The sequence below is a fragment of the Protopterus annectens genome, chromosome 4.part0 (genome assembly GCF_019279795.1).
Source record: "Protopterus annectens isolate FY-2018-M chromosome 4.part0, PAN1.0, whole genome shotgun sequence".
Classification (NCBI taxonomy): domain Eukaryota; kingdom Metazoa; phylum Chordata; order Ceratodontiformes; family Protopteridae; genus Protopterus; species Protopterus annectens.
In genome coordinates this window covers 1,838,861,236-1,838,875,825 of record NC_056733.1, presented here as the reverse complement: position 1 = coordinate 1,838,875,825, position 14,590 = coordinate 1,838,861,236, and the positions used below count along the sequence as shown (strand labels likewise).

The 14,590-nt window shown below is 40.1% G+C and overlaps 1 non-coding gene across 1 annotated transcript; it reads right to left on the bottom strand.

Annotated features, from left to right (window-relative positions):
* Positions 1–13,644: 13,644 nt before the first annotated feature.
* On the bottom strand, positions 13,645–13,726 carry TRNAS-AGA. The gene has a single exon. It is a non-coding gene; the product is annotated as a tRNA-Ser (tRNA).
* Between the last annotated feature and the right edge of the window lie 864 nt (positions 13,727–14,590).

Genomic DNA, 14,590 nt, shown 5'->3' with positions numbered 1-14,590 from the left:
CTGCTCTGCAAATTGTAGCATGTTACAGGCCACCCTCACAAACTCAGGAACCTCACATGGCCTTCCTGAAAACACTAGAGGGATAAATGTATCACCAAACACCATCATACTAGGTGACTTCAATTACCCTAATATAGACTGGGAACACTACTCAAGCCCAAACACCCTAGCCCAAAAGTTCCTGGAATTCATAAACTCAAATGCCATGGAACAACTAGTCACCATCCCCACAAGAGGAGATAACATACTTGATCTCATCATCACGAACATGGGAGCACAATGTTCAACACCGGAAGTATACCCCTCACTGGTGAGATCAGATCACAAACTAATCTCGCTGGAGGTCCTCATCCCACCCCCACCTGAAATAAAAAAGACCACAGTAAAGAACTTCTCAAAAGCCGACTTCACACTTCTAAAGACTAGTGTGGTCTCCTTTAAGGCCCCCGAATCGGCGGAAAACAGTACTCAAACCGCTGAATCACTTACAAATGCCTTCTACCAGCACCTGCAGGACTGCATGGATAAGGCAATCCCAAGCAAAACAAAGACTCTTTGTACCAAAGGCAAGCGTCCAGTCTGGTGGACCCCAGCCATAAACAAACTCTACAACAAAAGGAGGAAGCTACTACAAGATAGAGCAAAATCCTTAAAAGGTAAGACACCCTTGATCACTATAAGTAAAAACTAAGAGCTCTCATAAAATCATCCAAAGCAAATTTGAGAGAAAAATAGCTAAAGACTCAAAAGACAATCATAAGGCCTTCTTTAGCTATGTTAGAAACCTAGGAGGAAACTCCCAGATATGCTCAGAACTAGTTCAAAATGATGTGAAGATTACTGATCCTACAGACATTGCCAACATACTGGCTGACAGGTTCAGTGCAAACTTCTCCCCCCCAAAAGGAGAGATATCTATACCAAACGATTGCAGCCCCGCAAACATCTCCAGCGCCCAAGTGAGAACTGCTCTCTCCAAAGCAAAAAACACAGCATCCATGGGACCTGATGGTGTCCCCGGCTGTGTGCTCCATGAACTCAATGAGGAATTAAACCCACAGCTAGGACAGCTGTTTAATCAAAGTCTTACCTCTGGATACGCACCCAGGAGTGGCGCACTGCAACTGTGGTCCCACTTCACAAAGGCGGTGCCTCCACCGACCCTGGAAATTACCGCCCATTAGCTTGACAAGCCTTATCTGCAAAGCCATGGAGAGGATCATAATGGACCTCATAAATAAAGACATAGGAATTTGCAGACTTTGGATCCAACCCAGTTTGGCTTTGTCAAAGGCAGATCATGCCTTTTAAACTTGGTTGACTTTTGAAACAGTCACCAAAGCCATTGATGAGGAAAGGCAGTCCATACAGCCTACCTCGATCTGGCTAAGGCCTTCGATACAATACCCCACTCGGGTATCATTGAAAAACTCATCAGCTTAAATGTTAACCCATACATCACAAGATGGGTTGCAAACTGGCTGAGTGACAGAACCCACAGGGTCAGAGTTGCTGGCGCCATGTCAGACTCAAAGCCTGTCACAAGTGGTGTCCCACAGGGCTCAGTCCTGGGCCCACTCTTGTTTGGCATCTACTTTTCCAAGTACAAGCAAACATAGGAGGGTTATGGCTGACAAAGTTTGCAGATGACTGCAAACTGGGCCATAGTAGAAAACACATCTGACACAGATATCCTTCAGAAGGGTCTCACAGAAGCGGATAACTGGTGCCAGAGCCACGGCCTAAAGTTAAATGCCAAAAATGCATAGTCATACCCTTCGGGAAAAACAAGGTTACCCCTAGCTACCAAATAGGTGGCAATCCACTGAGCACAGAAGAAGTTATCAGGGACCTGGGGACCCAGGTTGATAGTAGTCTGTCATTCGACACCCATGTAGCTAAAGTAGTCAGGAAGACCTTCTACATTGCCCACCTTATCATGAAGGGATTCTCATCTAGATCAAGGGAGGTCATAGTCTCCCTTTACTCATCACTCATCAGACCAATGATTGAGTACAATGCCCCATTCGAATGTATCTGACCCGACACTTGCAGCAGCTGGAGAGGCCACAAAAGTTCCTCACCAAAAGGATAAAGGGTCTCAAAAATCTGTCCTATGCTGCCCGACTGAAAGAACTCCAGCTCTATTCAGTCGCTTACCGCTTGCTCAGAGGTGACCTTTGCCTAACATACAAGGCCATGTCAAACCCAGATTTGATGAATATGCTTCACCTCAAAAATCTAGATCCATCAGAGCCACAAGGCGGAGACTTAAACCTCGACACGGCTATTAATAGGACGTGCTGGAGGGATAGATTCATCACCCAAAGACTCCCTATGCTGTGGAACAAAATCCCGGTACATGTGAGGCAGAGCACCTCGCTGGCCTTGTTCAAGAGAAATCTTGACCAATGGATGGGAGATCGCAGATATACCCCAGGGATTACCTCAGTGTCACTGCTCGACAGAGGCACAGCAAAATAATGGGTATAGTTCCCCATACTAAAGGGGTGGCGTAAGCCACAAAACAATGGGCTAGGCTTGTAAATGCCCTCGGGCAGATAGCCTAGTATGAACCTATGAACCTATGAACAGATTGGTTAAATCCATTGGTGGTCAGTAAATTAGTGGAATGACTACTTTTTAAGACCATATCTGCCCTCTTTGGAGATATAGATATAGGAAATATACAAAAAGTCAAGGAGAATGTCCCCCAAAATAAAGCAACCAAAACTCTAGGCTTGATCCAAAACAAATTCCAAAGCAAAGAGCAAAAGATATTGTTGCAAAAATTATTGGCAAATAAGTTCAATATATATCTCTCTCACAGCCAAATAGGAAAATCCGCAGCAATGCTATGTTCATATAACTTCCAAATAATAATATTGAAGCGATTAGTCATATATGGACCATATTAACCCCTGCTGTTCAGTCCCTTGACTGCAAATATCAATTGTTTATAAGCAGTGCTAAATCCATATAGCCATAAGCTCTACTTTGAAAGCTAAAATGAACCATCATAGCCCTTGCTGATATTAGATGTTAGATACAACATCCAGAGTGATAGATATTGGTTATATTTTTGCAGAACCATTGTATTGATTCCAAGACTGATCCAAAGGTTAACTTTTCAGTGAGGCCCAATAGGGTCAGTATTCATATTCATTAAAACCCATATTATAACTGAACTCACCAATGGAAATATACCTCATGTCAGGGTTAGTTTATTCCTGAAAATTATATGTAATATCTCCTTATTTACTGATTAGTACACTCCCACAGGATCGGATTTCTTTATTCCTGTAGGGAACCCCCCCACAAGCAACATTATATAATGTCCAAATAGTGTAGCACAAATCAGTTCCCAACTGGTATGAAAATGTAACAAATTTGTGTCCCTAAATAACCTTTCCTGCTGTATAGTTTGCCCCCATACTATTGGGTTCACTAAGCCCAATGCATAATGCTGTAGTAATGCAGGAAAGTATAATTTCAGCCTAAGGAGCTAGCATGAAGTTTAACACCAAACAATGCAGTGTACCTGCCTTGTGAAAATGGGTCTTTCCTACTGCTTACCATATAAATGGAGACCCACTTATGCAGTTATTGAAGAAGGTATCTAGATATCTAATGATTCTGATAATCTTATCTTTCAACTATCATGTATCAGTTGTAGTAGAGAAAGCCTTCCATCTTATTTACAAAAGTTATATTCTTCAGTTCCAGGGATGCCATAATTCCTTTCTAATCTTTGTTCATTAGGCTAATCATAAAGGATTAGGAGTGGTTCACAGATGCTAACTACAGTATGTGTTCAAGACATGGATGCCAAGAAATTCACCTTGACAGCAAAGTAGATAATTACAAGCTAGGGGTTATCATCAACTCCTCTGCAGACACTAGCATTCTAAGAGAAGATCTATTTCTGACTAACAAATGGTGCCAAAGCCATGGTCTTAAACTCAATGCTAAGAAATATATGGTTGTATCCTTTGGGAAGTCAACCATCCCGGCTAATTACCATGTTGATAATTGATCCAGTGGTCAGGGATCTGGGTACTTAAGTAGACAGTAGCCTTACCTTTGATCATCATGTGGCCACAGTGGTGAGAAAATCCTTTAATGTTGTGTAACTTGTAAGTAAGGGAATGGCATCTAGGTCCAAAGAGGTCATTATCCCATTGTACTCCGCCCTTAGACCAGTCAGAGACTACAATGCTCCCTTTGGTATGCACCTAACCAGGCATATACAGCAATTAGCAGAAACACAGAGGTTCCTTACAAAAAGAATACAAGGAGTAAGAACCCTGCCTTATACAAAGCTCCTTAATACCCTTTTCCTCTACTCAGTCTCCTATAGATTTCTCAAGGATGATCTATGCCTGGCTTACAAGGCCTCCACAAACCCCACACTTATGAATCTCCTATCTATTCATAAGTCAAATAGTACCAGAAATACAAGGTCTAGGAACCTGAATTTTGTCTGTGACTTTATTTATTTTACATTTGTTAACCGGGGGTGTCTGATTGAGCAGAAAAGGCCCTTTTTCAGCAGAGGCCTGGGGGAGAAAAGCTCCACATAGAAAAATTACAGATACATTTAGATATGATCAGTATACACACAAATTACAATAGACATGATTTTATAGTGGTATGCAGCACATCAACAGTTACAGTGGAGAGAACAAACACAAAAAATTAATTTAAAAATAAAGGTACTTAATAGATTTGTGGTGTACAGCTGAAATTTGGAACATAGGTAGAATACATACATAGTACATAGGTACAGTACATACATTGTAGATTAGGCAATGTTTGTGGGAATAATTTTCAATCTTAATCAAGTACTCTAGGTTTAGTATGTGTACCTTATCCACTTTCACTAGCCTGGGGAGCAATCGTGGCACTGCCAACTTTGCTTGAGATGTTGCATGATGAGGTCTTTAAAGGAGGCTTTGGATGATGTGTTTTTAATGCTAGTGGGGAGTTCCATTTTTTAGCCAATGAACTACTATATAGTGCATCTCCAAAGCTATTGTAGCTGTTGGTGACTTCTAGTAGTAGTTTGCTTGATGATCTAAGAGACCTTTTGGCTGAGTGATGTTGTACTAGGTTTTTGAGGGCAGGACACGTATTGGGGAGGTAATAGATAGAATGACAGAGGCAGAGCTGATTGTAGGTTAGGAGGTTTGGCAGTTCAAGCCAGTGGAGCTGTCTCAAAGCAGTACATTGATGAGTTCTATATGAGCAATTTGCAGCAAAGCGGGAAATTCTGTTATAGCAGGATTCCATTTTGCTTAGTTCAGTTTTGTTGAGATTAGTCAGAATGGGAGATGCATAGGCTAGGATGGATAGAAGTTGGGAGAGAGCAATGGCTGATCTTGTGTTGTTGGTAAGAAAAGGTTTGATATGGCAGAGTGATCCCAGTTTGGCATGTACTTTTTTAATAGTTAAGTTGAGATGACTATCAAATTTTAGATGGGAGTCTATGGTTATTCCCAATAGCTTAGCCTGTGCCACTGGAGTGATTGGAGTAGCATTTGTGGAGTAGATAGTGAATTGACTGTTATCAGTGTTTTTGTTAGAACTGGTTATAATCATAAGCTGAGTTTTATTTGGATTGAGGATAAGTTGGGCTTTGGTTAGGTAGTTTTCAACGTCAGAGAATGCTAGCTGATTTGTTTGCAGGAAGGTGGGAATGTTTTGTGCAGCACAGATTAAGGTAGTGTCATCTGCATACTGAATGATAGATGCATGCTGTGTGGAGGTATGGAGGTCATTTGTGAAGATTGTGAATAGTAGTGGTCCTAAGATAGAACCCTGTGGGACTCCTATAGTTATGGGCAGCTGAGGAGAGAGAGAATTTTCCCATTTCACAGCTTGGTACCTGTCAGTTAAGTAGCTTTGGAACCAGGTAAGAGTGGAATTTGATAGGTGATATTGGTTTAGTTTGTTTAGCAGGATTTGGTGCGAGACTGCATCAAATGCTTTGGACATATCCAAAAAAAGAGTTGACACCTGCAGGCCTTCACTTTTGAGACTGTTTACTGTGTCTGTGAAGCAGAGGAGGGCTGTAGTGGTACTATGGGCAGGTCTGAAACCATGCTGAGTAGGTGACAGGATGTTGCTGTCTAGGAGATAGTTTAGCATCTGGGTATGGATGCATTTTTCTAGGATTTTGGCCAGGGGGGAGAGTAAAGCAATGGGTCTGTAGTTATTAAGTTCAGTGGAGGTCCCGCCTTTATGTATGGGTGTAACATAGGATATTTTCCAGAGTTTGGGCACATAGTTTTCAACAATTGATCTGTTTATGAGAGTGGAGACTGGGACAGCAATAGCATCTGCTGTGAGTTTCAAGAAATAGCTGGGGAGTAGGTTGGCTGCTGTTGATGAGGTTTTTAGTTTGGAGAGCATGCTTTTGATTGAAGTGGTGGAAACTGTTTTGAGGGTAAAGCTTGTATTAGTGTTATTTGTGTTGGGGGGGATAGTGAGGAAGGAACTGTCCTGTGATACTAAGGATAGAATTGAGTTCACAAAGTGGGAGTTGAATTGTGTTTCGATGGGAACTTTAGTGTCAGAGGTAGTTGGTTTGGGGGTAGCCTTTTGGGTGGATTTTAGTAGCTGGTTTACATTTTTCCAAACTTTTTGGGGGTTGTGTTGGTACTTAGTTTGTAATGTCGTGTAGTAGGATTTTTTGCCCAGCCTAATGCATTTTTTTGCACGGTTGCGCAGTTCTTGGTACTTAGTTAGGCTTTGTGTTCTTTGTTTTTTTTTTTTTATAGTAAAGCCAGGCAGTGTCTCTGGACTTGAGGATTTGTTTGGTTTCTTTACTGAGCCAGGGGTTTGTAGAGGTCCTAACCTTGATTTTGCGCAATGGAGCGACAGTATCTAGGTGGTGTAGAAATGTTTTGTTGAAATATGCTACAGCCTGGTCAAGTGGGAGGGTTTTTATGGGGGTCCAGTCACAGTTACAGAGTAAAGTATTGAGGACCGCAGGAGATAATTTATTTGTGTTTCTAGTGGATATATAGTTAGTGGTTTTGCATATGCTTGTTCTACTATGTATAAAGTATATTATGTTGTGGTCATTTAAGGTGTCTGGGAGACTGCCTGCGTGGGGGTACAATGTGGGGCTTTTAGTAAGGACCCAGTCAAGGATGGACTCCCTTTTAGATTTTTTATCACATCTAGTTGGAATTTGGACTAGCTGCTGGTAGCCATGGAGATTTATTAGATTACTTGGTGGTTCTGATATGCAGGTGAACCAATCTTGGCTGAAATCCCCCAGAATAAGGGTTTCTTGTGAGTATGTGGAAGAACACCAGGATAAGAAGTCTTCAAGGCTAGCAGGTGTATTACCAGGTGGAATATAGGTCACAATTGTGGTGATGACCTTTTTAGGGTGAAGTTGGAGTTGTGCGATAAGTATGTCACAATTATTGGGGGAGGGGGAGGAGTTTGGTAATTGACGTACAGTTAAGTTGGACTTATACAGTAAGGCAGTTCCACCCCCTTTACGAAGTGGTCTGTCTTGTCTAACGATATTGTAGCCAGTAGGGAGAACTTCTGAGTTAGCTATGTTTTTATTTAGCCAGTTTTCTGTTAAAGCAACTATGTCTGGGGAGTAGTGTGCTATTGTGGCCTGGAGTTCAGGTATTTTATTTTTGATACTTCTAATATTAATATTTAGCATTAAAAGATGGTTTTGCTGCTGTTGTTGATTTGCCCAGGGATGAAGATAGTGGGGGTGATATGTTCTGGCATTTGTGTTGGAGCAGTTTGTGTTGGACAGGATGGATTTGGGCCTGGGTTGGGGTGGATATCCACACTTATGGTGAGCCTGGTGTTAAAATGATGATACAGATGTTGGAGTTTGGTGAGGAGTGCGAGAAAGTATTGTGTTTTTTTGGAGTAGGAATGAGAGCATATGTGTTTAGTTCTGAATTGGTTCATTATGTAGTTCTTGAACAATTGTGGGCAGATATTATTATAATGTGTGGTGTCTGTATATGAGAGTGCATAATGTAGTGTTGTGCTACTAAGTTTAGGGATATTGCTAGAGTGATTACTTGTAGTGTTATAAAGAATTATGAAAAGACAGACTAGACTTAGTTGTGTGATAGTCATGATTATAAAGTTTAAGATGGTACTAGGTGGGGGTCTGAATAGGAATTATAGGGTTGCACTATATGTGGATGGGTAAATAGTGTGAGTGATGTAAAAAATGCCTAATGGGAATGAGAGTGAATGGGAGTATTTTGTGTGGAGCAAGTTGGTGTGGTATAATGTGAAATGACTTGAGGTGCTGTGATTGGTGGAGGTAATGTGAGGGTGAGCTGTGGGTTTGACTGTGATTACTATAAATGTAGAGGTAGTGGGGTCAGGAGAGAATAGGGGGCAGGGCAGTGGAGCGGAGAGAGCCCGAGCATTAGTGAGGGTGAACGTAGCAGGGCAGAATCCACAAAGACAAGAGTAAAAAGTAAGTATTACTTTACAAATCTGAACACTTTAAAAAGGTGGGCCTCCAAGTGATACAAACTAAGGCAGAAAGCACTGAGAGGGCTGTTTAATGGTTAATTTAGTCACAAGGAAGTGAATTAAATGTATACTGTCTATTGGACAGTTAGGATTACTGCACTAGCTGGGGGGAGGGACACAAGACTACAACAGTCAGTTTTATTAGCACGCTAATACCTACTAAGAAATACTGCTATTGTAATAGCTTCACTCTCATAAAACATACAAGTAGAATGCCTGGGTGGACTGACCCTGCTCTTGAGGCTCAAAATGTATATCCTTGTTTAGTTTGCAGTACTGATTCTTTCTTATACTGTATGGGTGGAGTGGTAACTGCAAACTGCAGATTTGCTTGAGTGTGCTCTGAAAAGAGAGAGGAAAAAAAAGAGAGGATGAAGCTAGTAGAAGGAGACAAAGACAGGTCAAAGGAAGTAACGAGGAGATAGGAGGGTGTAAAAGATACAAATCTGAGGATAGTGTGGATAAAGCAGGAGAATAGATGCTACTGCTACAGTTTGAGAGTGCTTCAACTGTTACCACATCACAGTGCCATAACTTAGTTTGGAAACAGGTTAATAAATCATACACAATACATTTATCAGCCAGTTATCCTGTGCATACAAGAAAAAGGAAAATGAACACTTAGCACAGCTGAATCAGTAGCAGAGACAACTGTAGTGCTAAATCAGTAAATTCTGTTTCTAACTCCAAGACTAGGTCAATTTGTACATTACAGTTATAACAGCAGTTTTAGTAGCATAGAGACAACATAGCTGCAGTGGTAGTGTCAGAAAAACACAGTTGCTGAATGACAGAATCAATCAGTTAAATAAACAAATAAGCAGATCAGTAGTCAGGAATCAGAAAAAATGAATACTAGTTGTGTAGATCCAAATACATAAAAAAGTAAGTATTACTTTACAAATCTGAACACTTAAAACAAATTCCTGAGGTCTAATGGCTTACCAGCAAGTAGAATGCAATTGCTGAAGAGCACTTGTGTCCTGGTGGGAGACTAGAAATTTAAAGATGGTTCCATGCTCAGCAGGATTCTAATATAGACTTTGTATTGGGGGAGGGAATATAGCACAGGGGGTCTAAACCAGGTGGAATGCAAAGAAACCAGAGAGGCAATCAGTGGAAAACTATCAGTGAAGGCCTCAGAGAGGGTAAGTAAGAATTCAAACTACCTGTAAACTGAAGTAGAGAAGAGACCGCAAACTTTACTAAGGTTGGGACTGTGTCTTCACATTGACTTGCTGATTAGTAACCAGTTTGTGAATAGATTAGGGTAGGGAGATCCATTAGCAATGAAGGGAAATGTATAGAGATGCAAATAAACAGGTGGGCCTCCAAGTGATACAAACTAAGGCAGAAAGCACTGAGAGGGCTTCTTGATGGTTAATTTAGTCACAGGGATCTGAATTAAATGTATACTGTCTATTTGGACAGTTAGGATTACTGCACTAGCTGGAGGGGGGTCACAAGGCTACAACAGTCAGTTTTATTAGCACGCTGAGAACTACTAAGAAATGCTTGTAATGTAATAGCTTCACTCTCATAAAAAATACAAGTAGAATGCCTGGGTGGACTGACCCTGCTCTTGTGGCTCAAAATGTATATCCTTGTTTAGTTTTGCAGTACTGATTCCTTCTTATACTGTATGGGTGGAGTGGTAGTCACAGACTGCAGATTTGCTTGAGTGTGCACCTGCTCTTGAGGCTCAAAATGTATATCCTTGTTTAGTTTTGCAGTACTGATTCCTTCTTATACTGTATGGGTGGAGTGGTAGCCACAGACTGCAGATTTGCTTGAGTGTGCTCCTGCTCTTGATGCTCAAAATGTATATCCTTGTTTAGTTTTGCAGTACTGATTCCTTCTTATACTGTATGGGTGGAGTGGTAGCCACAGACTGCAGATTTGCTTGAGTGTGCTCCTGCTCTTGAGGCTCAAAATGTATATCCTTGTTTACTTTGCAGTACTGATTCCTTCTTATACTGTATGGGTGGAGTGATAGCCGCAGACTGCAGATTTGCTTGAGTGTGCTCAGCAAGCAGAATGCAATTGCTGAAGCGCACTTGTGTCCTGGTGGGAGACTAGAAATTTAAAGTCTTAATTTAAAGACTTAAACAGAACATGCTGGAGAAGACAGATGTGTCCCAGAGACTGCCCTTCCTATGGAACAGGCTTCCCATCTGTGTGCAGTTGAGTTAATCTGTTACCCAGTTTAAGTGCAACCTAGACCAGGGGATGGGGAATAGGAAATTTACATCGGGCCTGGTACCAATGTCCCTTATGGACAGAGAAGATAGCTTATAAATGCCTGGCACTCAATGTCCTGTTTGGATACAAGACATCACTATATTTTCAGGAAAACTTGGCTAGACTTAGAAAGCCCCCCCCCCCAACCCTGGGCCATTAGCCCAGTAACAGTCGATAAAACTTTTATCAAAATGAAATGCTGCCAGCCCAGCTATCTGGAATTTTGTAAATAATAATATGTCATTTGTGACTATTAATATGATCCATGGGCTTGTCTTACAAATGTAAGAGAACTATATGTTATGTGTATATTAAACTACTGGTGCAGAAGTGTGTGTTGAACTGCATGTTACGTAGTGAGCTTCAATAATGTAACCACAGTGTACCCTGTTGGAAAAGAGCAGAAATGTGTATAAACTATATACCTGTCCAGATGTGTGTTTTAATGGTAGAAGTTGGAACATACAGAGTTAACTTGCAAAACCTCAAGAAAATAAGTGAAAATTGTTTTATGATTCTGTTATCTCTTTTTCAGCTAAGAGCAGACACAATGTCTAGAGTTGGAGGTTTTCCTATTGTCTTGAAACAGAAATAATTACTAGGTTTCAAATTGTAAAAGTGTTTTAACTGTTTTATGTATTCCAGTTCTAGGCAAATGTATAAGATATATGTACCTCTGACACAGAGGTGCTAAATTCTAAGTTTCTGTTAGCCTAGGAACTGAAGGCAGGTGACAGAGAGTGATGTCATCCTGGCTAACCCAGCAGTAATGTGTATTATTAATTTAAGAACTATCTCAGAGAGTGAGTCTGTGCATTTTGTATTTGTCTTTGGACCTGGAAATATCCTCACATCATCACTTGCCTTGCTAATAGTAAGCAACCAGGGTACAGTAATCTCTCTTAGATATAGATAGGAATATAGTAAAGATTAGTTTATATGTTTTCTGTATTTATTTGAGACTGTCCTGCAATGTTGTTTTAAAATATTTCCTGTGATTCTGAACTCTGTAGTCACTGTGTTGAGTTTTTGAGTATTGTCTTGTTCTTTTATTATTTATTATTAAATATATTTAAACTTTGTAATTGTAGCTGGTTTGTTTAGAGATATTTAAGCTCTTAGAGTACTTGCATATGTATTTGGTGACACTGTATAGGCTACTCCTAAATAACCTTGAAAGTCTTGGTCACACAAAGTAGCTGATCAGGGGTTCTGGTGGCAGTGATAACTACCTTATGATTTGGGCAGAAGGGGTCATAGATAGGAAACCTGTGCCAGCCTTTCCCAAGTGTTTGTGTATAAATCAAATCTCAAAGCGTGTGTGTGTGTGTCAACTACTTGGGCACTGACACAAAGCACTGGTTGAACAGAGAGAATGCTGGGAAGACTTGTCTTGGAACCTTGGCTAAGAAATCAACTATATTGCTGTGCCAGGGGGAGTCTTATTAGGGATCTGGAGACAGGGGGAGAAACCAGTCCCAGACTGACTGTGATCTCTGTGTGCTCTTAAGGGAAATTGTACTTTACTGTGTATGTACTTGGCATCCTCCCAATGTGGATGTCCCTCACTGGTGCTAGTGGTGAGGATTGAGGCTCCTTAATTGCTGGGCCAGTGCAGGGGTGTCCCAAATCTAATCTATGAACAGGAATCATTGAAGATATAGTTTCATAGTTTCTTTCAAGGCTTGTGGTCTGGGTAACTGCATAGAGCCTAGCCATGTAACATTAAAAGTTTTGTGAATGGATGTGCCTCCCCAGTGGATCAATCCAATAGTATTTTTACCCAAAAGTAAATTTGTAAAAATTCTATCCAACTGTAAAAGCAAAAGATGAAACGAGTCACTATTATACATTGTTTAATGAAAAAAGCAAAACAAACAAAATACAAAAACCCAGAATAGAAGAGTCCAACTTCCTCCTCAGGAAGAGAAAATAGTTGAATTCAGTCACTTCTGTTAGAAACGGACTGCAAAAACAGAGCTTAGTATTTCCACACAGATGTTACATCTGAACAAATCCACAGCAACCTTGGCAAGTACAAATAATTATTTATTAATAAAGAAATGATAAGCTCTTTCGTTTCATACAAAAAGAAACTTCATCAGATAAAAGTATCAGCATCAAAGCTTCAGCTTTATATACACCCCTTTAAAATGTCAGTCATTACAAAAGAAAGCATACTATGGCACACGACCCCTTTCCATTCATGATTAAAATTGCCATAAAAATTATTTTTTACAGCAACTTTACATACAATAAAATATATGCATACGGATTCACTAGACAATCTTGAAATACTGAAATGTCGAATTTCAATATTTCGAGACTGAATAGTGGAAAACCCAGATACCTGAAAACCGCGAATAGCACAATCGCGACCATTCACACACACAAATACACCTACCTGACTACATTAAAGCGAACATAACAACACACACAAACACAACATAACACACAAACACGCCTACCATAATTATATATTCTAACTCTGAGATCGCACTAAACACACAAAAAACACCGCTACACAAACACACACACACACACACACACACACACACACACACACTAAAATCCCTACCCAATACCCTTACACAAACACCACTTACCTGAAACCCCAGATAAATCCGCAAACCACACCACGTCACGAACATGACACCACGATAGTGGTTTCGACATTTCCACATTCAACATAGTGCAGTTTCACGTAACTGCACTTTCATAGATTCATAGATTAGTACTAGGCTAACTGCCTTGCAAGCCATTTTAAGCCTAGCCAATTATCCCTTGTGAGACTCAAACCCTGCACCTTGTGTTTGTAAGGCAAGCACCTTAACCATTAGGCCAACCTTCCAGCCCAAAACTAATCATAGTCGGCAGGATTCAAACCTGTGCAGGGAGACCCCAATGGATTTCTAGTCCATCGCCTTAACCACTCGGCCACAACTACTTACACTATTCAGTCTCGATGTACTGAAATTCGTCATTTCAGTATGTCAAGATTGTCTAGTGAATCCATACATACTCATATATGTACATGTTTATCCTTAAAAACAAGTTTAATATATGTTCAAATAGTCAAGTAAGTCATTTCTCCAATGCATTAAGTTTTAAAATACTACTAACTGAAACCTGTCCATTCAACTCTGTCCAGCATGTAGCATTCAAGCATAGCTGCCAGATCAGTTCACATCTTTCTCATAATAAAGACCACATTCCACTCCTTTCATTTCACTATAAAGTTTCCAGTACTACAAATTTGAAACAATGTCCTTCATTTTCGGAACAGTGTTTTGACAAGGCATTTGTCTCTTTTTCAGTTTAATATCTCTCAAATGTTTATATATATATATATATATATATATATATATATATATATATATATATATGTGTGTGTGTGTGTGACTAAAGCTTTCTGTCAGTTTTACCTATAGAAAAACATGCACAGAAACAGCATAAGGCACAATACACCACTGTCTCTGACAAACAAGAATATTTCTCTCGCAGTTTCACTTTATACCCATTAATGGTTACCTCTGAAGCCTCTATTACTGATGAGCAATATGAGCAAAATCCACACTTTTTCATAGAACCATTAGTCTGTGAAACTACCTGTTTATCATCACATTTTTCAGATTCATCCCTTTCTTGTAAACAATAATAGGTTTTCAGTAATAATATCCCTTAATTCTTTATCACATTTTAAGATTTGCCAGTTTTTGTTTATCAGTATGTTAGTTATTTGTTACTATTAACTCAAAATGTGGTGATGAAAGAATTCTTATTCTCCACATCAGCACTTTTTTCATTATTA